At 48.4% G+C, this 9,296-nt stretch overlaps 1 non-coding gene across 1 annotated transcript; it reads left to right on the top strand.

Annotated features, from left to right (window-relative positions):
* Window positions 1-248: 248 nt before the first annotated feature.
* On the top strand, window positions 249-380 carry LOC139020250 (small nucleolar RNA SNORA51). The gene has a single exon (XR_011473258.1). It is a non-coding gene; the product is annotated as a small nucleolar RNA SNORA51 (small nucleolar RNA).
* The last annotated feature ends 8,916 nt before the right edge of the window (window positions 381-9,296 follow it).

Below are 9,296 nucleotides of genomic sequence, written 5' to 3'. Positions count from 1 at the left end.
ACAAGCCATTTGTCTATATAGTTACCACTTCTCTGCTCAGAAGCCTTTTTTCCTTGTATTGGCTGGTTTTGCCCTTTGTTGATAACTATTTGCCCCTCCGGCAGCCTCACCGCAATATTCCATGCACTGAGAATTGTTAACCTCTGTCACTAGGTCTACATTTAGCCTTTGGATTCATTCATTGTACAAATATTTTTTGAGCACCTATTATGCGCCAGGCACAGAGTTTCAGATAAAATATTGAACAAGGCCTCCTGGTGCTTACCACAGGCTGTGTTCTTACACTGACTGTACAGAAAAAGGAGGCAGAGTAAACTTACCCCATATACACCTCAGCTCAGGCTCTTTGCCTGGTCTGTATTGTGAATGGGGAGACATTGAGAAAATAAAAATAAATAAATAAATAAAATGTTGAACAAAAAACATGTTTGCCCTCATGGAGCATTCACAGAGGAGGTTATAGTGGGAAAGGGAAGTTATAAATACAGGCTTTTTGTCCTCTAAATTCCTAGGTGAGTTAAGTTAGCTTAGGTGATTCTAGGACTTCCGAAACTCTAAAAGTCTCTTATTCTGCTTTGACTTTGTTCTATTTTGTGGAAGTGTGTCTTAAATTTTGACAAGATAGAAAACCAGAATATAAGTGTATTAAAAATAACTCAAAGTGAGGATAGGTTGTATTAGTTTTGTATCCAAAGAAAAGCATACTATTTTAACCCTGATTTATATATGTATATGTGTGTGTGTGTTTAATACAATTAAATACTGTTTTATTTCCAAATAACACTTAACTAGAAGACCCTAAAAACCTAGATTCAGGTTCAGAGTTCAACAGAAATAATTTATAGAAATAATTAGATCTTTTTTTTTTTTTAATTAAAAAAATTTTTTTTCTAGGCTTTTTTTAAAAATTAAATCTTTATTGTTCAGATTATTACATTTGCTCCTCTTTTTCCCTCCATAACTCCCCTCCTCCCAGTTCCCACCCCACCCTCCGCCCTCACTCCCCACCCACTGTCCTCATCCATAGGTGTACGATTTTTGTCCAGTCTCTTCCCGCATCCCCCACACCCTTTTCCCCCACAAGAATAGTCAGTCCATTCCCTTTCTATGTCCCTGATTCTATTATAATCACCAGTTCATTCTGTACATCAGATTATTTATTCACTTGATTCTTAGATTCACTTGTTGATAGATGCATATTTGTTGTTCATAATTTGTATCTTCACCTTTTTCTTCTTCTTCCTCTTCTTAAAGGATACTTTTCAGCATTTCATATAATACTGGTTTGGTGGTGATGAACTCCTTTAGCTTTTCCTTATCTGTGAAGCTCTTTGTCTGACCTTCAATTCTGAATGATAGCTTTGCTGGATAAAGTACTCTTGGTTGTAGGTTCTTGGTATTCATCACTTTGAATATTTCTTGCCACTCCCTTCTGGCCTGCAAAGTTTCTGTTGAGAAATCAGCTGACAGTCGTATGGGTATTCCCTTGTAGGTAACTGAGTTTCTTTCTCTTGCTACTTTTAAGATTCTCTCTTTGTCTTTTGCTCTTGGCATTTTAATGATGATGTGTCTTGGTGTGGTCCTCTTTGGATTCCTTTTGTTTGGGGTTCTCTGCGCTTCCTGGACCTGTAAGTCTATTTCTTTCACCAGGTGGGGGAAGTTTTCTGTCATTATTTCTTCAAATAGGTTTTCAATATCTTGCTCTCTCTCATCTTCTGGCACCCCTATAATTCTGATGTTGGTACACTTGAAGCTGTCCCAGAGGCTCCTTACACTATCTTCGTATTTTCAGATTCTTTTTTCATTTTGCTTTTCTGGTTGGGTGTTTTTGCTTCTTCGCATTTCAAATCTTTGACTTGATTCTTCCGCTCCTCTGGTCTGCTGTTGGGTATCTGTATAATATTCTTTATTTCAGTCAGTGTATGCTTAATTTCTATTTGGTTCTTTATCACAACATCGAGGGTCTCATTAGATTTCTTGTAGATCTTGACAGGCACCAGAGTAATCAGAAAGGTCAGAAGGGGCAGATAGAACAAACAACTTTTATGGGAGACAGCTGCAGCCAGGGAGGTTACGGGAGATGGCTGCAGCCCAGGAGGGAACTGAAGGACAAACGACCTGATAAGAAACCAGCAGGAAGGAGAACCAAGATGGCGGCGTAGGGAGCGGACCTGTGTGTGCTGCTCTCTCACAGCATCATTGAAACTATCAACTATGAAGTAAACAACCGCCACTCAGAACCATGGGGAAGTTGGCCCAGTGGGAGATCTACAACTGGAGGAAAAGAAAGAAGCGCAGTGAGACTGAGTGGGAGCTACGGAGGCACCAAAACCAGAGGTACGCAGTCACACGCCACGCGGGCTGCAAATGGATTCTCGGTTTTTTACGAACCCTCGAATCCTCTGGGCTTGCTCGGGGCGGGTCTCTGAGGCCCCAGATCCCACAGGGAGAGGCGGCCACGGCCTTGCAGTGGTCGGAGAGCGAGGGAAGCTCTGATACACGGCTGCTCGCCGGCACCGAGGGACAAGAAATCCTGGTGTCCCGGGGAGGCGAGGGGCGCGGAGACGCCGCCATCGCTATTTCATCCACGCTGGTGACTCCCTGTGACCCCACCCTACCCTCAGGGCTGTGCCAGAGGCACAAGAGGGAATGACTGTGCTTTTACAAACTCTCAAATCCACTGAGCTGGTTCGGGCGGGTCTCTGAGGCCCCAGGCACCAAGGCGAGAGACGGCACGGCCTTCCAGCGGTCAGAAAGCGAGGGAGGCTCTGGCGCTCGGCTGCTCGCCGGCACTGGGGGACGCAAAGTCCTGGTGTCCTGGATAGGCAAGGGGCCGCTGAGTCTCCGCCCCGGCGACTCCCTGTGATCCCGCCCTACGCAATTTACATTCCCATCTGGGCTGTGCCAGACCCACAAGTAGAAGCGCCTTTTCTTCTGCAAACTTTCAAATCCACTGAGCTGGTTCAGGCGGGATCATGAAGCACCAGACCCTACGGGGAGAGGCAGCACGGCCTTGCAGCCATCAGAAAGCGAGGGAGACTCTGTTGCACAGCTGCTCGCCGGCACTGGGGGACACAAAGCCCTGGCAGAGAGTCAAGGGGCCGCGGAGACTCAGCCAGTGCTATTTGCTCCGCCATGGCGACTCCCTGAGTCTCAGCCTTAATCAATTTACATCCCCATCCAAGCTGTGCCAGGTGCACAAAAAGACCCACCTGCGCTTTTGCAGCCTATCCCAACAAATTGCAGACTTCAACTGCTCGCAGCCATGGGAGACACACTCAAGAAGCAGACCCAGGAGAACCAGGATGGCGGCATAAGGAAGAGACCTGTGCGTGCTACCTCACACAACAACATCGAAACTACCAAATATCAGACAAACACCTATCATACAGAACCATGGGAAACTTGGCCCAGTGGAAGCTCTACAACTGGAAGGAGAGAAAGAACATTGAGACTGAGTAGGATGTGACACCAAGTACAGAGCCCAACCCAACAAACTGCAGATTTCAACTCCTCGCATAGAAAGAAGCGCATTGAGACTGAGTAGGATGTGCTGAAGCACCAAGTACAGAGCCCATCCCAGCAGGCTGCAGATTTCAGCTCCTTGCATAGGGAGGGACGCAATCGGGGGGCAGAGTCGGGGCCGGGGCCGGCCAGGGCTGGGCCTGACTCGGCCGGCACTGTGGAACTGCTGTACCAGCAAGCGCACAAACATGCCCACTGGTCCCAGTCTCTGGTGGGGCGCTGCGGGTCAGCAGACAGGCAGTCTGTGCACTTGGTGGAGGGCAGGAGCGCTGGATGTGCAACCACCAGGAATGCCTGGAGATTTTGTCTAGTGGGGAGCCTCCGGCAGGGGACAGAGGACCAAACATCCTGTTTCCCCGGTAAGGCTGGGATGGCCCCGGTGAGGTTGAAACGGCCCGGGTGTGGTAGGGACGACCCCAGCGAGGTTGAAACAGCCCCCGTGAGGTAGGGACGACCCCAGTCAGGTCGAAACGGCCCCGGTGTGGTAGGGACGACCCCGGTGAGGTTGAAACAGCCCCCGTGAGGTAGGGACGACCCCAGTCAGGTCGAAACGGCCCCGGCGTGGTAGGGACAACCCCGGTCAGGTTGAAACGGCCCCCGTGAGGTAGGGACGACCCCAGTCAGGTCGAAACGGCCCCGGCGTGGTAGGGACAACCCCGGTCAGGTTGGAACAGCCCCGGTGTGGTAGGGACAACCCCGGTGAGGTTGAAATGGCCCCCGTGAGGTAGGGACGACCCCAGTCAGGTTGAAACGGCCCCGGCGTGGTAGGGACAACCCCGGTCAGGTTGAAACGGCCCCCGTGAGGTAGGGACGACCCCAGTCAGGTCGAAACGGCCCCGGCGTGGTAGGGACAACCCCGGTCAGGTTGGAACAGCCCCGGCGTGGTAGGGACAACCCCGGTCAGGTTGAAACGGCCCCCGTGAGGTAGGGACGACCCCAGTCTGGTCAAAACGGCCCCGGTGTGGTAGGGACGACCCCGGTGAGGTTGAAACAGCCCCCGTGAGGTAGGGATGACCCCAGTCAGGTCGAAACGGCCCCGGTGTGGTAGGGACGACCCCGGTGAGGTTGAAACAGCCCCCGTGAGGTAGGGACGACCCCAGTCAGGTCGAGACGGCCCCGGCGTGGTAGGGACAACCCCGGTCAGGTTGAAACAGCCCCCGTGAGGTAGGGACGACCCCAGTCAGGTCGAAACGGCCCCGGCGTGGTAGGGACAACCCCGGTCAGGTTGAAACAGCCCCGGTGTGGTAGGGACAACCCCGGTCAGGTTGAAACGGCCCCCGTGAGGTAGGGACGACCCCGGTGAGGTTGAAACGGCCCCCGTGAGGTAGGGACGACCCTAGTCAGGTCGAAACGGCCCCGGCGTGGTAGGGACAACCCCGGTCAGGTTGAAACGGCCCCCGTGAGGTAGGGACGACCCCAGTCAGGTCGAAACGGCCCCGGTGTGGTAGGGACAACTCCGGTTAGGTTGAAACAGCCCCGGTGTGGTAGGGACAACCCCGGTCAGGTTGAAACGGCCCCCGTGAGGTAGGGACGACCCCAGTCAGGTCGAAACGGCCCCGGCGTGGTAGGGACAACCCCGGTCAGGTTGAAACAGCCCCCGTGAGGTAGGGACGACCCCAGTCAGGTCGAAACGGCCCCGGCGTGGTAGGGACAACCCCGGTCAGGTCGAAACGGCCCCGGCGTGGTAGGGACAACCCCGGTCAGGTTGAAACGGCCCCCGTGAGGTAGGGACGACCCCGGTGAGGTTGAAACAGCCCCCGTGAGGTAGGGACGACCCCAGTCAGGTCGAAACGGCCCCGGCGTGGTAGGGACAACCCCGGTCAGGTTGAAACGGCCCCCGTGAGGTAGGGCCGACCCCAATCAGGTCGAAACGGCCCCGGTGTGGTAGGGACAACCCCGGTCAGGTTGAAACAGCCCCGGTGTGGTAGGGACAACCCCGGTGAGGTTGAAACGGCCCCCGTGAGGTAGGGACGACCCCAGTCAGGTCGAAACGGCCCCGGTGTGGTAGGGACAACCCCGGTCAGGTTGAAAAGGCCCCGGTGTGGTAGCGACAACCCCAGTCAGGTTGAAACGGCCCTGGTGTGGTAGGGACGACCCCGGTGAGGTTGAAACGGCCCCCGTGAGGTAGGGACGACCCCGGTGAGGTTGAAACGGCCCTGGTGAGGCTCAGACGGCCCTGGTGAGGTTGAGACTACTCCAGTGAGGTTGGGACAAATAAAGGGGACCAGTATGGACTGAAGAACAGGGGTAGATACAGAAGCAGAGCAACATTGAACAGAATGTTAAACTACAATGGGGAGCCTGGGGAGGGTTGGGGGGGGGATTAAGAGACCAACTGAAGGACTTATATGCATGCATATAAGATTAACCAATGGACACAAGACACGGGGCGGGGGGGGGGGCGGGGGGGTAGGGGCCGGGGGAATGTCATGGGGGGGAAAAAGGAGACATATGTAATACTCTTTGTAATACTTTAAGAAATAAAAATTATTATAAAAAAAAAAAAAAAAAAAAAAAAAAAAAAAAAAAAAAAAGAAACCAGCAGGCATTAACTCACTTAGAAAGCCAGATCATTAGTGAAAAATTCCAAACTACATTCCCTCCCCGCCGAAAGCAGATAGGTATGTTGACTTACATGGCGCCAGATCTCCAGTAGAATGACCCCAGGTTACTTCCCCCGTTTGCTAAAAAGTATATAATGTGTGCTTAAACTCTTGGTCGGGGCTCACAGACACTGCTCTGTGCTCAGAGTAGGCTGTGAGTCCCAGCATGCTGGAAACAATAAACCCTTTGCTTTTTGCATGAGAAGCGTCTCTTGGTTCTTTGTGACAGCGGCTTGCGACCAGGGCGTTACAATTTCATTAAGTTTATCGGCAGTTTCTAGAAAATTATTGAAAGACCTTAAAAGTGTGGTTTTGATCTCCATATCCTCCAATTCTGACATCTGTGTCCTGTTTCTTTGTCTCCACATTTTTTATGCTTTCTTGGTGCACCTCCTAGTGGTCTTTGTGCACAGTCTTGTTGTAGTTAAGCCTTGATTGTTGTAGGTAATTACTACTTGACCTCCAGGCCAACTGGCTGTGCGAATCAGCTGTGTCTGCAGTGGGAGAACTACTGTCCTCTAGGGAGGTGCTAATCTAGCCTTTGCCTGAGGCTATCTGGCAAATGCCTCTGTGCAGGGCTTGGGCGGGGCGGGTCCCAGGGGATCTACAGGGCGGGCGGAGCGAGCAGTTATGGCTGCTCTCAGTCCCATCCCCAGAGGCTCTGCCTCTCAGAGTCCCAGCAACCGCTGCAAACCTCGGAGAGAAAGCTGCCTTCGAGTTCCGACCAAAGCCAGACAGTCCCTCTTCTCCCTTTTGAGTCTGGGTCCCTAGAGACTCGCCCGGATCTGGAGCTCAGAGCCTGAGACTCCCTCCCGATTGACACAGACAACCGCGCCCTCAGCCGCCAGCCCTCTCTGCATGCACTCCACACCTCAGTATTTTACTTCAGCACTGCGCCTCCTCTGAGTCTCTGTATTCTTTCCTCTTTCCTCCTAGTTGTAGAATTTCCACTCAGCCAGCCTTCCTGTGGTTCTGGATGATGTCCGTTCCGTCTTTTAGTTGTATTTTTGAAGTGGTTGTTCAAGGCAGCAAACTCTGGCGTTAACCTATGCCGCCATCTTGGTTTCTCCGAAATAATTAGATCTTTATGCTCACAGAGGTAAAACTATTAAGACAACTTTCAGGACTCAGTATAGGCAACTGCTAAGTCTATCTTTTTCACACTCCAGGGGACCCATATTTGACCACTCACTGTGTGCCACCTGGACTCCAGCCCTACCAGGTGCCTGCTGTGCCCTCTTTCCCTCCCTCCCTTACCCATCTCCAGGCCCACCAGTTCTTCACAGTCCCTTCTCCAATATACTTTGCTCTTTTTTCCCACTGGTTGTAGAAAATGAAATTAAACTTAAAACTTCCAACTGAGTTTCTACATGAAAATCTACCACCCTTCTAACTAGCTAATATTTTCTGTATTCAATGTCTGAAAAAAAGCCATTTTTGATCTTTTCAGTACATTGTTGACTGGATAGATTATTTAGACAGAGCATGGGACCGAGTGTCAGGAGACTTGGCTTCTAGTCCTGTCTCTACCATTGACTAGCAGTGTGACCTTCCTTGAGCCTCTCAACCTCTCTAAGCCACCATTCTGCAATCTGCAAAATAAGGGAATCAAACCAGATATATTATTTTTATTGCTAATTACACAAGTGATAAGAGCCTATATTCTTCATATCAATGTTTTATATAATTCAGATACGTTTAAAGTCCTCTTTGAACTTCCCCTATTTTCTCAACCCTAGTTCCCTTTTCATCTCCCATTATCTCTTTGACAAATCTTCTTCAGAACTCTTTTACACTTAGATAAGTTCCCTACAAAGTTTAATATCTTTCATATAGAAAACTAAGCAGCCTTTGTGTAAAGAAACTAGAGGTTAACTTGTGTTTAAATGTATGATTTTCCATATGGGAACATTTTCATTTCTGGGCCTTAGTGAATATTTAAGAAGGAATGTTAAATCTAAATTCAAAACACTTTTTAAAATGCAAAACCCACAAGATCTGCTATGAGGAACTCACAAAATATAAATGTTAATAAAAAGGAGAAATGTCAACATGAATGACATTTTAAAACCTTCAGTTTTGTAAAAAGTTCAGGAAAAGGGAATTTGCTAGAGGTAAATATGTCTTTTTATTATTAGAAATTATTCTTATCACCCCCATTATTAACTCTATGATAGCCTAATTAGTCTATCAGGTACACACTGTTCTATTTATATGAAATGTCAAGAGAACTGCATTTTTGGCAAATTAACAATGCCATTTCCTAAACTTATCCAATCTCTGAGAAAATGGGAAGAATACCCCTTTGGATGGTTAATTTCATGTATCAACTTAGCTGGTCAAACATTATTCTGAATGTTTCTGTGAGGGTGTTTTTGGATGAGATATTAAGATTTCAGCCTGGCCAGTGTGGCTTAGTGGTTGAGCATCAACAGGAGGCAGCCGATAGATGGTTCTCTCTCATCATTGATGTTCCTACCTCTCTCTGAAATCAATAAAAATACATACTTTAAAAAACACTATTAGCCTAGCCGGTTTGGCTCAGTGGATAGAGTGTCGGCCTTCGGACAGAAGGGTCCCAGGTTCAATTCTGGTCAAGGGCACCTACCTTGGTTGCAGGTTCCTCTCCAACCTGGGCCCTGGTCAGGCCTGTGTAAGAGGCAACCAATCATTGTGTTTCTTTCACATTGATATTTCTCTCTGTCTTTCCCTCTCTTTTCCACTCTCTCTGAAAATCAATGGAAAAATATCCTCAGGTGAAGATTTAAAAACAAAACAAAACACACTACCAAATACCACATTTCTTTTCTGTATTTTAAGTATTTTGTAGATATTTTGACAAGGTTGAACAGATTACTCCTGATCCCTAGTGTGTGTCTTCTATCAACATTTGATTAATTTTGCTCACTAACTCAGCTGTTTTCTTCCACAAAATAAAACAATAACAAAAATCTCTTTAATTAGAAATATATTTCTATTTCATAAAACTAGCCAAATTTGCTTTAAAAATACATGGCCATATTTTATGCTCTCTTAACATATTATAAATAATGTTTTACACCAATAAGAATATTTAAAATAAAATTTCATTATGTCACCTAACATGGCTATTCCAATAAATGCATGTCCCAGCAGCCTCTTTCTCAAATAGCTTGTGTAAGGTTACTT

Source organism: Myotis yumanensis, unplaced genomic scaffold (genome assembly GCF_028538775.1).
Source record: "Myotis yumanensis isolate MYYU_CA2020_CCGP unplaced genomic scaffold, mMyoYum1.0.hap1 SCAF_11, whole genome shotgun sequence".
Taxonomy (NCBI): domain Eukaryota; kingdom Metazoa; phylum Chordata; class Mammalia; order Chiroptera; family Vespertilionidae; genus Myotis; species Myotis yumanensis.
This window is presented reverse-complemented; position numbering and strand designations above follow the sequence as displayed.